Below are 17,580 nucleotides of genomic sequence, written 5' to 3'. Positions count from 1 at the left end.
CATAACAATAACTGACAGGTTTTTCAAAATATAGAGAATTATATTTCTCATCTCAAATAATAAACTCAAAGCTGTTATAATAGGTAAATGAGGAATGTAAGAGAATGTACACTTTTGAGCACTTATTTGCTCATAAATAATTTCATTTATTCAAGATTTTTGTCATGTTCAATATAATGTGGAGATTTTCCTGAATGAAACATAATGTAAAGTAGACATTTTCAGAAAGAATCACAAAGCATTTAAAAGGAACAGAAAGCTTATCTATTTAGAATATCTGTTTTGATACGAAATAACTCTACAACTATTTAACCCATGTTTTCTCCCATATTCCATATATATTTGAAAAATTATGTTATATTTTATATTTCTCAGTTGCTTATTTATTTATTATTGTTTTTGTATTTAGGGAAGGGTGTACAGGATATACAGGGTCTCACTGCATATATTGAACTCATAGTGATCCTCCTATTTACAGCCTCCCAAAGGCTGGGATTACAGGAGCGCTCCACCATGCCCAGTCTCAATTGCCATGTCAGCACACCCCAAGGGTGGAGCCGGCATGGCAGGTCAGGGGCTCGAACTCCAGGCCCCTGTTTCTGCCTAAGAAGGCACTTAAATCCACTGAGTTAGTTGGCTGGCCCTTCTCTCAATTGTTTAAAAGCAAGGAATTTTTGGTGAGACTTTATTAATTAGTAAGTTAATAAGTTATTAATTCTTTGGTTAACTAACTGAAAATGGACATGTAGTCCACAGACTAGAATCTTGGGCTAATTTGGATATTGTTGAGTAACCATAGTATCTTTTGCTTTTCTTGTCAGAAGGTGTTTCAAGCACACAATGATTAAATCTATCATATGGAGTTGGTACACGTACGCAACACTTCTTCATTGTTTTTCTGTTCCCTCCCATCTCTTCTTGCTCGTTCTCTTAGTCTCCTCTTTCAAAAGAGCTACAGTATTTCCATTTTTTCTGTGATGAGAAAGAGAAGAAAAGATGAGGGAAAGGGGATGAGCAAACTAATTTTCTAGTTGCTTGATGTATTTCATTCTTTCTTCTTCTTCTTCTTTTTTTTTTTTTAATATGGGGGATTAAACTCAGGGCCTTGCCCTTACCAAGCAAGTACTTTTGCTACTGAGCTACCTCCCCAGCCCCAATGTATGCATTTCTGATGGAGGCCATTGTTGTCTATCATTCTTCCTTTTTTTCTGGTATACATTTTATATGTATACACACTTGACCCACGTTTCCTAAATATACTGACCCAGCTTTTATTTATTTATTTATTTATTTATTCATTCATTCATTCATTCATTCATTCATTTTTATGCATTTGGTACAGGTTCTCACTACGCAGCTTGGACTCATAGTGATCCTCCTGTTTTCAGCCTCCCCAGTGCTAGGAATACAGACAAGCACCACCACACCTGGACTTGGTGGCTGGCTCAGCACACCACAGTGTGGGGCCAACAATACATGTGGTGCTGGGGATTGAACTCCAGTCCCTGTGCTTGCCTAAGCAGGCACTTAGTCCACTGAGCTAAACTGTTAAGGTTCTTTTTCTTCTTGATTTCAGTGTAGGAACTACTCACTGACATATTCAGGATCAGTTTATTCATTTTCTTTCAGTCTACTGATATTCTATGTAGATCTAGAATGTCCTCCAGGATATGAGAGGTGTGGTTTTGGGAAGGTGATTTTAGAAGGTGATTTTGGAAGGCTGGGGAATATATCCATCAATGGATTAAGGCACTGAAGAGGCCATAGCTGAATACATTATTAGGAAGAGGGTCAGAAGAGGCTGGTCACTAAAAGTGTGACCTGGCAGAGTCTGAATCCCTCCTGACTTTGAAAACTGTAAGTCAAATAAATTTCTCCACCTTGTACTTTTGTGTGTTGTGTATTTTGTTTTAGTAACAAAAAAGTGACTAAGCCAACAAATTATCCACCAAGCCATCATTCCTGCTACAGTATTCTAATCTTTAGGATGTTTTTTAGATATTCCATTACTCTCAATATGCTATATTACTCATTATTTTCAATTCCTCACATCATCGGTTTGAAACACCTGTCATGCTTGAGTGGGATTCTCATGTGTGGGATTGCTTTTTCCTTCTTTAGACTCTAGTTTTGTTTGCTGTTTTGGTTTTTGCAGAATTTTTGTCCACTTTAGTATATCTTGTAATAAAAAACAATACAGGACATGACACACAAAATAAAAGGCACTAAGCCAACAAAGAAAAAGCACAACTTTTCTGTGAGAATTTATAATGGACTGGCCAGGAATTAGTATGTCTTTTGTATCTCTCTCCTGGTTTGAGGATTGAACTCGATCTTCATATTAAGCCATTGCCCTCGACCTTTTTATTTTATTTTATTTTATTTTATTTTATTTTATTTTATTTTTTATTTTGAGATCGGGTCTTGAAAAATCACTGACTTTTCCAGTTTGGTCTGAAACATATGATCTTCCTGTCTCACCTGTCTTTTTCTTTTTCTGTGTTTTAACTGTCACAGCCTACTTATTTGAATCCTTTTAATATCACTATTTTCATAGCTTTCATTTTATGGTTTCCTCGGAAATTCCTTCCATTGCATATGTCTTTCATGGTTCCTTGAATTATAATTTACTCATTTTAGAGCAGATCCCTGTTGATCTGGAGTTGAGATAATGAGTTAGGAGTACAGCGTATTCTCTTATAATCTTATGATTACATCTTTGTATACTTCTGAAAACCAGAACTACCTGGATATATTTTCAGTAAATTTTCTTAGTTTTTTCCTTTTCCTTTTTTGTAAGATATCAAGACTGTAGCGAGCAGATGTCTACCTTCCCGTACTGCATGAAAATATACCAGGTCACAAAAAGCTCTAGAAAAGTAGGACCTCCTAAGGGCAAAGTTTTGCTATTAAGGATAACACATTATGGACTTCTTTCAGACCTGTATGTTCTGCTGGGTGGCATATGTGAAGATATTTCCTCTTTCCTAACAGGCAGAAACAGATGATTTTCCTTAGATTGCCATAATAAGTAACTGCAAGAACACCAGGGGATAAAATGCATGCAATAATTAAGCCCTCAATTGGCCCCCAGATTCTTTAGCCCCCACATCAGTGTCTCTTGGGTCTTTAGGGATTCACCTATTTCGGGTTCAATTCTCCTGTCAATTTCTGGCTCAAGGAGCTTTTCCTCAGGGAAAAGAAATTTCTTTGGGTAAGTTTCTCCCTCCTTTTTTCAGGTTTGTAGTATGCATTGTGAGCTCACTTCTCTAATGCATCTAAGATTTGTTGATCTTAATTTTTTCCCCCTAGGATTTTCTTGTTGTAAGAATAAGATGATGATTCTCATGTTCTTTACATATGAGAGCAGACATAAAGATCTTTCTTCTTTTTCTCTTAAAATATTTTCAAATTACACACATAAAACATGGATTTTATAATGAAATATAACATTACAAATGAAGATATAATATCATTGTCAAATATAGTCTTCTGTTTTCCTCACAAGTTAACATTATGTGAATACGTATGACCTTTTGACACTTTTCTTTACACTTCTTTGTATAAAAATATACCATACTTACTATTATGTATTTTATATTGTCTCTTAGAGATATTAAGATAGGTATGATTACTTGATGCTTTTTAAAAATTATTATATTTTCCCATTTTCTTACTGACACATTTAAGTTATACTCTTTCTTACTCTTATAGTTGTATTAGAAAAATAAATTTTCATCAGGAATAATATTTTACATCTTAAAGTTCTAAGGTAGTAATCATGACACGGAGAGTAAAGGATGAAGGTCAAGTGTTGTTCTGCTTTTAGTTCTTTAATGACCATCACCAGGCCAAATGAAGAACTGTTGGTTTTTAGCAAAACATTTTTCTCAGTTTTCTGACAACTTGGAAGAGTTGCACATCATGTGTTCAATAAGTAACAGATTAAGGTCCAGAAGTGTGTCTGTTTACTGTGCATATGGTCTCTTGGGTGTTGATTGGATGTCTTTCTCCTTTTTTTAAGATAATACACAATAGTATTAAAACAGAAAAATTACAATTTCACTTAACAAAATAATATGAAATTCATGGCATTTGTTGTAATATATAGTGTTGTCTTCTGTGACTAGTTGTTCATATTACTAGATATTTTGAATGCAAAATTAGAAAAAGAAAGAAATATATAAGAAATTAAGTAGAAAAAAAGATCAAAGAATTAAAATAGGAGAACAAATTAGGTACTAACTGCTCCTTTCCATAGACCAGCATAAATCTAAGTATGGTTGTCCAAACCATCCTGCTTACATACATCAATGTATCTTTTTCCCTTAGTACCACTCCTGTCCTGCTCGACTCAGTAAATTCTTCCTATTGAATAGGTTCATTCCCTTTTTCCAGTATCTATTGTACCCTTCAGATGTTATTTTTCTGCTTCAGGTTTTCACACTGTGGAAAAGACTGTGGACACCAAGATAAGTGGTTTGCAGAACACTCAGCTCTACCTAGATGTTTCCTGCCATTGCCCTGCATCTTGTTTACCTTGAATTCTAGTAGAGACTCACAGGGTTGAGAATGTCACAAGGAGAGCCAGAAATTTCATGAAGACTGACTTTCCCCTTGAAAAATAAGAACATTTCCTGCAATCATCCTGCTAAAGTGGTACTGAGACCATGAGGAAACTGACTCTCACCCACTCCAGCAAATGTGTACAGTCTGGCCTGGTTCTTTTGTGAGCAGGCCAGTCTGAACCTTTTCATCAGAATTGTGGAACCTCACTTGGCTATTCAAGCTGAAGAACCTTCTCTGTCTTCTCTACCTTCCATTTGTACGGGCCCAGCTTGATCTTTGGCACTGTTGTGCTCTCTTTAGCTTCCAGCTGCAATAGCTAAATGCCCTTAACATTCTTTCTTACTTAGAAGTTGAAGCTCTTGTGAGTAAAACTTTTGCAGATTGTTTCGGTTTTAACTTCCATTATCAATGAATCAAGAGCTAATTCTATTGCTGAACTGATAATGAATTTAGCCCTATGTTTCAATGTGGTAAAACAGAGAAATAAAGGCCAAGCTTTCTTATGCTTTGCACTAAATGCAGTTCATATCTACAACAAAATCACATTTGTTTAGTAAAAACTGCCTCAAGTTCCTGACTACTGTACAAGAAATCTTAAGTCATGCATTCAATGAATACCAGGTTTTGTGTCCAAGAGGTTGTGTACTTTCATTGTCTGTCATGATCTTTAATTATTAGTTATGAAATATAACTTCAGTGGTCCAAAATCTACAGTGAAAGTATTTCCAAATACTCAGAATAGACAAGAACTAGAGGCATCACATTTCTTGAAAGTATCGGGAAAAGTTACAATAATTAGAGAATTATGTTATTACATGAACACAAGTGCACTAACCATGAAAATGATAGAGAACCTGGAAGTAAATTCACCAGGTACAGTCATTTTGCATTTTATAAAAAAATCAAGAATGTTATTGCCAACAAGTAGTGTTAGAAAAAGTGGATATTCACAGACAAGTAAGTACCATTGAACCCTTGATATTCTGTGAAATAAATAAAGACTTAAAAACCATAAATTAAATCTTCTGGAGAAAAACAGGCAAAGCATTATTGTTGTTGGTCAAACATTAATTTCTTAAAAATGACCAAAATAGCACATGCAAGATAGGAATGATAGAAAACTGAGGAACATTAAACTAAGTAGTTTCTGCTCAGCAAAGTAAATGATCTGCTTAATAAAAAGGCAATCCCTGGAATGGGAGAGAACACCTGAAAAGGAACAGAGGATTGTTAGTGCAGTGAAAGGACTCTCTAGGATGGAAATGTTTAATGATGATGCAAGTAAGTATACAATTTCCCCATAGGATCTGTAGAGTGCATAGAACCAAGAGTGAAGTGAAATGCAAACCATGGTCTCTGGGTGATGCTGCCGTGTCAGTGTGACTCATCAGCTCTAACAGGGAGGTCGGTGCAGGGTTCAAGCAGTCGTGGAGGCTGTCTCTGTGCGGGAGCAGGGGTGCACGGGAAATATCACTTCATTCTGCTTAACTGTAATAGAGTCTAAACTTCTCTAAAAACATAAAATACTAAACACCAGAACAACAAACAAGAAAGAATTTAACCTTATAACAGATAAAGCTGCTCACAAATTTTGATAGTTTTTAATGATCTTTGAATCTGTGAAAACCAAACAACAACCATAAGATAATCCAAGAATTTCTAAATTTTTTAAAACAATTATCTCAAAGTAAAGCTCTCTTTTTCTTCTCTATAATTTTATCAGTTAACATTTTGTCTAATGTGTTGAAGAAATGCATTTACTTCAGGTATTTTCAATGCTTTTCATTAAATTTTTAGTGGACACTAGTTAAAGAAAGAATTATTTAAGGGATGGATAGAGAAAGAGATGGAAAGATGATAACAAAAACGAGTGAAGGTGTGTTTATGTACATGTACCAATTCCGTACAGATGTAAACATTATGTACCACAACATGAACTAATAAAGATCAATATTAAAAACTCAAGTAATAATGTTCTACTATCAAATAATATCTAATAAAATGTCTTATATAAGCACCAATAAGTAAGAGATCTTTGTTATTACAATATTATTAAGAATTCATAACAAGAAAAGATACTTAATTCAAAACAGCAGCAAAATGCTTTATATTAATAAACACAGTACAAATAGGATCATAAATAGAATGTGTTAGTTCTTAGCATATGTTCCATTTAATCAAAACATTATGACCTAAGATTATATTTAAAAACCATCATAAAAAATATTTAGCATCAAAGCAGGTGACTAAGTAAATAATTGCAAATGGAAAGACTTTGATTTAGTTGCACAATTTAATTTTGTGAAGATGGTAATCGTTTTATAGCACATAAGCATCTATAAAAAGATTTAATGTCTTAGCTAATCTATAGCTTGTATTTTAGGAGAAAATATTGAAGCTGATTTCAAAAATAAAAAATGCACCATTAATTTCTTTAACATTTAGTTCATGAAAAAAATGAATTAAAAAGTGGAACTGAGCTGAAATTGGACTGGAAATGATGGTTCTCAGGTTACAGACTTAGACTGATGAGATATTTCAGCAGCCTAATCGCTGCTTAGGCAAGTGCAGGGACCAGGGTTTGATCCCCTGCACCACACGCTGCACTGGACCCACCCTCGAGTGCACTGAGCAGTTCACCATGTCCAGGTGTGGTGGTGCACGCCTATAATCCCAATGCTGGGCAGGCTAAAACAGGAGGATCACTGCGAGTCAGAGCTGCATAGTGAGACACTGTAGCAAATACACACACACACACACACACACACACACACACACACACACACACACAGATTATAAGGTTGCAAACTCCACTTCTCCATTAATTAGTTATCTAAAGTGACAAGAGTCTTTAATTCTATGGCCTTCATTTATTTTTTCTGATATAGTAACCTCTGGCTTTTCTTCTAACACTAAATTATTACTCCTAATTTACCCCATGATCAAGTCAAAAACTACTTTGTTGAGTTTGCACCAAGGGCTGCTATGTCAGGTACTATATAAAAAGATGAACAAAAGAAAAATGTTCTTTAACCTAAATGCTAATTCTCAACCTATGTTCAGTGAAAGCTGCCACAGCACACAGAACCCTGGGTAGCACTTGAAGGGCCCCAGGCTCTTATCACACACATCTGTACACTCCACGAAAAGTTCACTGGATTTAGGTACTTTAGAGAACATGGCAACAGAATCATCACCTTATTTACAATATAGACACTATCATCTCTTGTTATTTATATCCTGTACCTATGACATGCTTGCTTTACCATAAAATAGGCACTCAATGAACAGTCTTGAATCAAGGATATGTGTCTAATGTTTTCTTCTCTAGCTAGGATACAAACACAAATACAAATGAAAATGGGTAACATAATATTCTTTAGAAGATCCATTCAGTAAAGTTAACTACCTGATTTTGGGAAAATACCATTATAAATAATTATGCTGTAAGGCCTATAGATGAACAGATCTCTAAACTTGACCTTAAAAATTTCAACAAGTGCTGATGAAAAGTAAGCACGCATAGAAACAGTGTTCGGAAAGAGTGTAGCTTGGTGCCAAAATAAATGCAGAGAGGACAATGAAAGTTCAGGAAGATTCGTACTTAATCACTTTCTAATCCAATCTGACTCTTATCTTTTGAATATCTAAAAACCAGTCATTGCTTCTGAGCACTAGAAGATTAAGGCACAATATCACACAATTAAGGGGAACTTCATTTATGTGGGATTTTTTTCCACTTTTGTTGTGCATCCTGTTTGCAAGCAACTCCGCTGGGTAATTCATTTCAAAATTTTACCATTTCTGCTTTTCCAGAAATGCTGAATATATGGCTAAACTACTTTCTATCACTAACCAAAAACTACATTTTCCTCACAAATCTTATTCATTCTTCAGTCATGTAGAATTTGTTCTTCCTCAAAACAACAGGTTAATAGACAAAAGTGTAAAGTATCTGTTTTTGTTTTAACTAAGAGCTCTGTGAAAAAAAACAACTGCATGGATAAGTTGTATAGTCCACGTTTTGTTTTGTCCAACCACAAGTGTAAAAATGTGAGCATTTCTAGGCAATGGAGTATGGGGTGAGAATTTGACTGGATTGATCAGTTCTCAGAAGAAATGTTTTTGAATTAGATAAAAATAAATAACATCTTTACCTTTATCTTGATTCTCCTTTTTAAAATTGGGTATTATGATTCCTTATTTCTCATATTGAGGGCCCAGAAAGGGAAACAGTCCTTGTTAATTCTTTCAGCATGCTCATAGGTGGAACTGAGGCTGCTGGAAAATTAGAGAAGTGATGGAAAAATCTATCTAATAGTGAAAACAGCTTTAGATCCAAGGCATTGCAAGAAGTAAAATCCCTTTGTAAACTCTAAAATGTTCTGGTTATTTTATATCTTAGTCACTAAATAGTTAGTACAGCTTCAGAATGTACTCATCCATTCATGTGCTCTGAAAACCTCTAAGTCAGTAATTCACAAACTTCTGTGTCCTCAGGAAGCTTTTATATTCTGAGAATCAATGTGAAATCTATTAACTAGGCCCAGGGTCTTATGTGCAAACATGAGAAGCATAGAATTCTTTATCCTATTTTTTAAAATATAATCTAATTTTTAAATGTTTTTTATCATATTATGTAGGGACTTAAAGTTCAACATATCAATACTTGATGAAAAATACCTGTTCCTTATTATGCCTAAGATGTTTGAAATGCAGTGAGATAGTGAGGTTAAGATTGATAGCCCAAATCATTTGATAATAACAATAAGCTTGTCTTCTGGATGGTTAACAACCTAAGTTTGCAGACCAAAATTAGAGAAAAAGGAGGGATACAAGGAAAGCCAACATTTTGGCCCTAGCCTTCTAAGGTCAATTAAGACTCAGGACATATGAGAACTTGTACTGTAACGTCATGTACCTCGGTAGTGTCCCAAATTTTCTGATCAAGAAGATTATAGGGCCAAAGAGGAAAGTGATCGATGACATAGAGTGGGCCTAAAGAGAGTCACATGGGGAGAAGATACTCTCTCAGGCTTTCACAGAGAGCACATTGGCCAAGCATTGGCCGTGACTCATCCACATGGCTGCACTGATAAATGTTCTACAATCTGAGGTACAGGATCTCAGGACAAATCCTGAGGGCATTTCACTGACTTTCTCAGACCAAAAAGCTACAACTCTTGTTGCATATGTCCTGCTTTGCCTTGGTCTTAACCATCCAGCAGAAAAGTATGAAGACGAAATTATAAGAAATAAAGCCATGCTGTTAAGTTGAGCTGTGGGGGACTCAGGTCAATAATTTCTGACATTGCCAGTTAAACAGAAGACCCAATGCTATTATGGGCTACTGGACTCTTTTAGAATATTTTGCTGAGTTTACACACCTATAATATTCAATAACGGAACTTAGAAAAAATGGGGTATACAGATGAATGTCCATTTTGTATCTGTGTATTCAAAGTGGTTGGGATAGATATATAGTTACATTCTGTTAATGAATAGAATGATTTGTTCTAATGGTGTTTGTAAATAGAATCACAAGTCCGCATCTTGTACAGCAATTAACCACTAAGAAGAATATATGCAGTGTATTATTTGTTGAAAAATAAAAGAAAATCATTAAAAAAAAGAAATCTAATAACTTCTCTGTCATAAATGTCTGTGAACAAAGATTTAAGATAAAACTATTATTTCTATTTTAACAAGTCTTATAGGTAATTATTATTCAGAATAAAATTTGAAAACAGCTCAAAAAAACCCTAATAACTTCTATTTGGTTGTTTATGTACAGTTTTTACAGTTGACCTTGTGTAACTAAGGGTTTTGAATTCAGCAGCTCAATCAGTTATGAATTGAAAATATTAGAGAGAAAAAGCATTTATGCAGAATATTTATAGATTTATTTCTTGCCATTATTCACTAAAGAATCTCATATTTTAAACTAGATTATGTGTTGTACACAAATTAGAGATGTTTTAGCATATATAGGTGACTATTCGTAGGTTAGATACTGTATTGTTCATTTTTCTTCTACTGGAACAAAATATTCAACATTTTCAATTTAAATAGAAGAGATATATTTGGTTCATAATTTCAGAGGGATCAGTTGATGATCAGTGTGCTGTAAGGCAAAGTTGGCATGGCAGGAGAAAGTTGTTCAATCCATGACAACAAAGGAGCAACTAACAAATAAAAGAACCATTGAGAGATAGAGAACAACAGAGAGAGACAGAGACAGAGAGTCCAAAGGTCTGCCCATAATGACAGCTGATGCATCTCCTCCAACTGGTCCCTCCTCACGACAGTACATTTGGCTATGAACTAATCAATAGATTAATTCACTAGTGAGTAGAGGACCTCAGACCCAATTATTTTTTAAGCATCCCACCTCTGAATTTAAAATTGGACAATATAACTGTACTTTTCTGATAGTAAGAAATTAGCAAGAGAAATGGCCCTGGTTAGCCACACATAGTGGCCCATACTTGTAATCCCAACACTTAGGAGGCCGAAGCAGGGGTATTTCCAGTTTATGGCCGGCCAGGGGTACATAATAAATGCAACGTGAGTCTGAACTACATAAAAATACACCTGTCTGGGAGTGGGGCAGCCCAAGGCCTGCCGTAACCTCACTCCAGGCAGCACCCAGGACTGGCGTGTGAGTGGGGCAGCCTGGGGCCCTCTGGATCCTCACTCCAGCCAAGGCCCAGGCCTGCCATGTGAGTGGGACCAGCTATCCATTCAATGGATCCTCATTCCATCCAGCACCAAGGCCAGGCGTGTGTGTGTAACTTCAACAGGCAGGCCCAGTGTGGAACCCTGTGGCAGAACTCCCTGCAGAGAGGCTAGAGGCAAGACCCACCCAGTTGTTCCAAGAGAGAACATCTTGCCAGGTGGCAGAGTGGGTTCACTTCCAGGGCTGCAGCAGGAAGGAGTGGAGAACACCATCCAGACCCAAGCCAAACCCACCTGAACGACTTTGGACTTGGTAGATCCAGACCTGGTGCTAAGGTAATAATTGCACCAGAGCTCTACACCAAAAGTTAGAAGACAGTGCTATACAAAATGACAAAAAGAAGAAGCAAAATGTATTCTCAGGCCCCAAGCCCACCTAGAACAAATGCAGGGTACAATAACATAGAAGAAACTGGAAATCACACACCTGAAATCTCTGAAATAATAGCATCTGAAGTAAAGAAACAACTGCAGAAAGGTATAGATGAAATCAGGTCAGAAATAATCTCTGAAGTAAAAAATAAGAAATGATAACTATAATAAAAGAAGTACTAATTGCTTCTAAAGAAGACACTGACAAAAAAATAGAGGAGAACATAAAAATGATGGAATCCTTGAATGAGAAATATAGGAAAGAAGTAGAATGCATGAAGCAGATTCAAAGTGCTACACAGGAAATTAAAACCTCAATATCAAGGTGGCAAGACAGTTTGAATTAAAGTAAAGATAGACATTCAGACCTTGGAGACACCATAGCAGCTAGTGAATAGCTAAGAAAAGATCTCTTAAAACAAGTAGGATGTAGGAAAAAATAATTCAACATCTGCAGGATGATGCAAATAGAATAACATAAGACTAATAGGCATCAATGAGAAATAAGGAGTCAATACAAATGATATGAAAAGAAAATGAGCAGAAGTAATAGCAGGAAACTTCCCAAACATGGGGAAACAATGTGACATTCATGTAACCAAAGCATATAGAACTCCAAATAACATCAACCCAATTAAAATCACACCCAGACATATAATAATCAAGATCCCAGAAATTCAGCAGAGGAACAGTATACTAAAAGCCACTAGAGAAAAGAAACAGATTACATTTAAAGAAAAACCCATCAGAATAAGGGCAGTTTTCTCTTCACAATCCATCAAGTCAAGAAGAGCATGGAGCAAAGTACTAAGAGTCTTGCAAGAAAACAAATTCCAAGCCAGACTGATATACCTTGATAAACTCTCTTTCAAGTTTAATGGAGAAGTGAAATTCTACCATGATGAAGAACAACTAAAGAATTTCCTGACAGCAAAGCTAACCCCACACAGACTACTAAAAGATATTCTACAGAGAAATCACAATGATCACAACTCCATGAATGACAATGGAAAGAACCCACCAAACAGGGCAAAAATTAAACACAGGAGAAAAAGAGGTATCCAAAATCAGTCTTTCAATTATTCTTTTGTATACAGCAGCAAAATATTTCCTTCAGCATATTCTACAAGTGGACTTCTCCTTCACCCAGTGGATCATGATTCTCTCCAGGTCTACAGGGTGGATATCAAGGAAATGGCAGTACGTCAGTAACACAAGTGACACCTGGCCAGCAGTAACCATCATGGACACTGTCCACATCCACCACATACTAGAACTTTGCGTATTAAGTTGGCCATCCTAAACCACAATATACTCAACAAATACACAAAATGTACTTAGTCCATTTTGAAATATTGCCAAATCTAGACAGTAACAGCATTATACGAAAGTCCAAGTCCAAAAAAGAGTTTCTACAAAATTCTGGCAAACTTTTATCTGTGAGCTTCTATAAGAATCAGAAAGTGGAATATAATACCACAGCGTACTTTCCCATTCCAAAAGGGCACAACATGGAGATAGAAAGGAATCAGACTAAAAAAAAGCCTAAAACTCTCAGGGTAAAACTTAACTCTGATAGCTTCATGACTAGCACCTAGGGTATGTGTAGTAAGATCTGCATCCAAAAGCATTCAGCAGCCCTGTCCCATTGACCTTCCTGGTTGCAGCCTACATGAAATTTTGTCTTTGGTTGACTGTGCTAGGTGCATGCAGCTTTCTTCAGCAGAGATTTCATGTTTCTAACATCTCAAACTCTCTAGGTTCACCACTGCTTCATTATCCAAGATTTACCCATTACTCTTTTAGTCCAGGACTGATTTTGAAATCTAGGCAGAAGATTTTATAATCCCTAAACTTATGCAGTCTTCTGTACAAGATGAAAACAAGGTTTATCACTACTCAAGCAGTAGGCAAGACCATATGGACCATGATTTTAGGGGCCAGTAAGTGCCTGGATAATTTAATTTAAGGGTATCCTTCCCAAGAAAACATTCATGAGCAGAGCACTCTAGGGATCTCTTTTCAAAGCAGTCTTTCAAAGGACTTCCATTTAAGCTTTAAATATTGTGATGGATGTCATCTGATTTACTCGTGAGATGCCCTCAGGGTACCTTTTCTATGGTGTAGGTGTAAAATATGTAGCTTCATTTTAATGGTGCTAATAATTTTACAATTATGCTTTCTATTACTTTCACATTTTCTTTGTTTCACATTTTTCACTTTAAGTCTGCTTTTTACTTTTAGTTGCCATATATGTGTAAGTAAAAGAAGCCACAAGTACTCACTCCACAATTTCAACACTGGGCTGTTTTGAGATTAATTAGTTTGCACCTGGAAATTTGTCCTCATATATTTTATAACATTTGGGAAATGAAGGCAAGTTCTTTGCCTGCATATAACATACATGGTCTCTCGTCCAATTTATAGTAGAGGACTCATACAAACCAAAACCTCATAATCTGATAGTTACTGTCGTCATTGGCTTTCTTGTCTGCTGTACTCCAACTAGAATCTCTCAGTACAATCTATTTACAGCATTCTAGGGCCTCCTTGCCTCACACCTCCAACCTTTCCAAATTCCTGCTGTCAATCAGTTGCAACAATCTCTGAACCACATATTCAACATTAGTCATAGCAATTGCCCCACTTCTGTTTCACCAGTTTCTGTATTAACTATTTTCCATTTGGGGGAAGAAGTATCTGACATCCACGATTTAAAGAAAGAGAGATTTATTTTGGTTTATGGTTTCAGAGGGTTCTGTCCAGGATTATCTTGTTCAAGACAGACTCAGTGTGGCAGAAGTATACAGTGGAAGAGAGTAGCTCACTCAGTCATAGCCAGGAAGCAGAGCAAAAAAGAAAGAACCTGAAAAACATATTCACCACCCAAAGACTTTCCTCAATTGGTGTGACTTCTCCAGTTGGCTCAGCTTTCTTGCCGAACATTCAGCTATAAACTCTTAAACAGTTTACTCCATTAGATTAATCTATTGGTGAATACAGTATGCCATGATGTAATCACCTTCCAGAAGACCCCCCTCTGCACACATAATACTTTAATGTACATTTTATATTAAAAGCATAACGTGAAAATAATCCATCATTTTATACAAGGAACTTGAACATTTGTAGAATTTGGTATCCATGGGTTTCCTGATTCACGGCTGTCCTAAACCCAATCCTTTGTGGTTTGCAACAGATGACTGCATTTATCCAAATTTGCTATAGTTCAAATCAAAACATAAATTTTCAAGTTACTTTTAAGAGTTGGCAATAATTCCATGACAGGATAACCCATAATATTTATTTCTACAATAATTCTTTTCCAATTCCCTACAACATGTTGAGAAGAATGGTGTTGCTTTCCAGGTTTGTACAAGATGTTTAATGCCTGGGATAAAATAAAACAAGTGGATTCTCAAACGTGCTTCAATTTTCAGTCTCTTGCAGTGTCACATTACACAGTTTGAGACATTAAACTATGTTTCATGAGAGAATAAAATGAAAAGAACAGATAGTATCTTAGCATTAATATGAACATTGCCTTACTATCTTGAATTTGTAAATTGCGAGTGCTATGGCTCATATCTCGGTGTACCCCAAAAGCTTCATCCACACTTTGGTGGGACTTTTCAGAGGTGGCTGGATCTAAAGTGTGTGATACTAGGATTAAGGGTGCATGATTAATAAATTAGTCTACTCATTAGTTAAGCGTAGTTCTGGGTCTAGGTGATACCACCCAAAGGCCAGGTAGCCTGTGGGAGATAAAAGGGAGAGCCAGGCTGCTGCTGGTGTTCTCACTGCTTTTTATGCATTGCCTTTCGTCTGCTCTTCTGCTCCATGGGCTGTTTCTCCTCTGAGATGCACCTTTACCGTGCTACCATAACTTTGGGCCAACTGATTATGCACTGAAACTTCTAGAAAGTGCAAGTTAAATGAATTTTTCCTCATTTTACATTGAATTTTGGAATTTTTGTCTCTGCAATAATAAAATTAATTAAGACAGAAGGGATCTACACTTTGAGAATTTCTGCTCTAAATTAATGTAATTCTCAGACCAGCCCTATTTCTGACACCAAAGAATATAATTTACTCGATCCCTCTTTCTCTTTATTCCAAACATATGATAAGAATGAAGTTGACTCTTTTTGTTGTTGTTCTTGTTCTGGAGATTAACCTCAAGATCTTGTGTTTCTCAGGCACATGCTTGTGCCACTGAGCCATTTCCCTAGCCTGATGCTGACGCTTAAGAAGGGAAATTAATCAAAGAATTTAAAAAGTTGTCCTATAAGTCTTAAAATTTCTTTGTGAATACTTAAGAATTATAACAAAGCAACTAACTTAGAAAAACTAGTTATTTTATAAATATTATCTTACTTAAATGTCATAAGAGTTGGTTGAGAAATAAACAAGGCTGTCTTCTTATTTCACTTTTAGTTACGAATAAAGAAATCCTCTTCAAAGACAAGCTTTCCCTTAGAAAATGTATATGTGCATTTATTCATTCTCAGCGTGTCAAATGAAGCTGAACATTATGATACTAGTGAACTTCACTCAACAAAATGACTGAGGAAAGGAAGAAGAAAAGTCCAAAAAAAAATTTCATAACTTTTGAATCTGTTTGCTGGTTTGGCATTGTATTTATTGTCTAGAGAGGCAAGGAGTCAAATAAAGAGTCATTTATGACATTTTACCAAGTTAGGGAAAGGATGAGATTTTTATGCTTCTATTTCTCAGCTTTCTGTGAACAACTTACTACTCTATCAATATTTAATGGACTTCTTAGTGTTTTCTCATTTTATTTGCTAACCTTATTTTGTGGCTCTTCAGCGCAGTCAATGGAGACTGACCCCAGAGTAGCTAAGGGAAGGATCACTGATAAGGTTATCAGTCACTTCATGAGCCTGAGACAGAAGAAAAGCAAGCTGTAAAATTTCTCACTAACATATCTTTTGAATACAGAAATAACTCAGAATAAGCAAGTTCATGTTAGGATTTATGATGAGAAAAGACCGTTAGCACTTTGGCAAATTCACACGCATTCAGGCAGGGTTTTAGGGACTGAAGTAAGCCTTCTAATTATCTTTAGACTGAATTGTATTAGAAACTGAGCTCTATTCCCCCTTGTCTCAGGCTTTCTGGCTGTAAGATGTTTGGGGAGAAGTGTTAACTGTTCAGTGCCTGCTAGTTTCTATTTCAAATGGAATGACATTCAGTGGCAAAAATCCTATTCTTAACATAAACACTCGCGGGTCTCTTCCTTATACACAGAGGCCATATCTGACTTGCTCTCCTCCCGAAGAGGAAAAAAGAGATACAGTCCTAATGTACTTCCACTTATGTAAGAATAGCTGTGCATATAGTTCCTCTTATTATCAACTACAGAACATTTCAGATCTTGCATGTATATATCCAAGGGTCTACAGGGTCTCACTAGCAGATCCAACTCATACTGATTCTCCTGTTTCAGCCTCCCAAGTGCTGGCATTACAGGCATGCGTAACCACACCCAGCTTCAATTGCCACCTCATTGTGGCCGGGGGCAGAACTGGCAGGGCACGCTGGGTATCCAACCCCAGTAGCTGCGCTCTGCCTAAGCAGGTGATTTAGTTCACTGAAGATCTTGCTTATATTAATTTTGACTCTAAAATTTTTGAAATCTTTCACTAGTTTATGTATTTAAATTTTAGGTTCTAAATGTTGAAGTTCAGTAAGACAAACACAGAGCCTACTATATTCTTCCAAAAACATTTCTATAGCTTCCTAAATATTATCTTTTTCTGAGGCAATGACAAGATGTCCTCATTTGCTTAAACCCAAAGTCAAGGCTGAATTCTGATCTATCAGCTCCCCTAGTCAAATCATCCCTTGCAATATAAAATAGATCTTTTTTTTTTTCCC

The sequence above is a fragment of the Octodon degus genome, unplaced genomic scaffold (genome assembly GCF_000260255.1).
Source record: "Octodon degus isolate 3935 unplaced genomic scaffold, OctDeg1.0 scaffold00095, whole genome shotgun sequence".
Classification (NCBI taxonomy): Eukaryota; Metazoa; Chordata; class Mammalia; order Rodentia; family Octodontidae; genus Octodon; species Octodon degus.
This window is presented reverse-complemented; position numbering follows the sequence as displayed.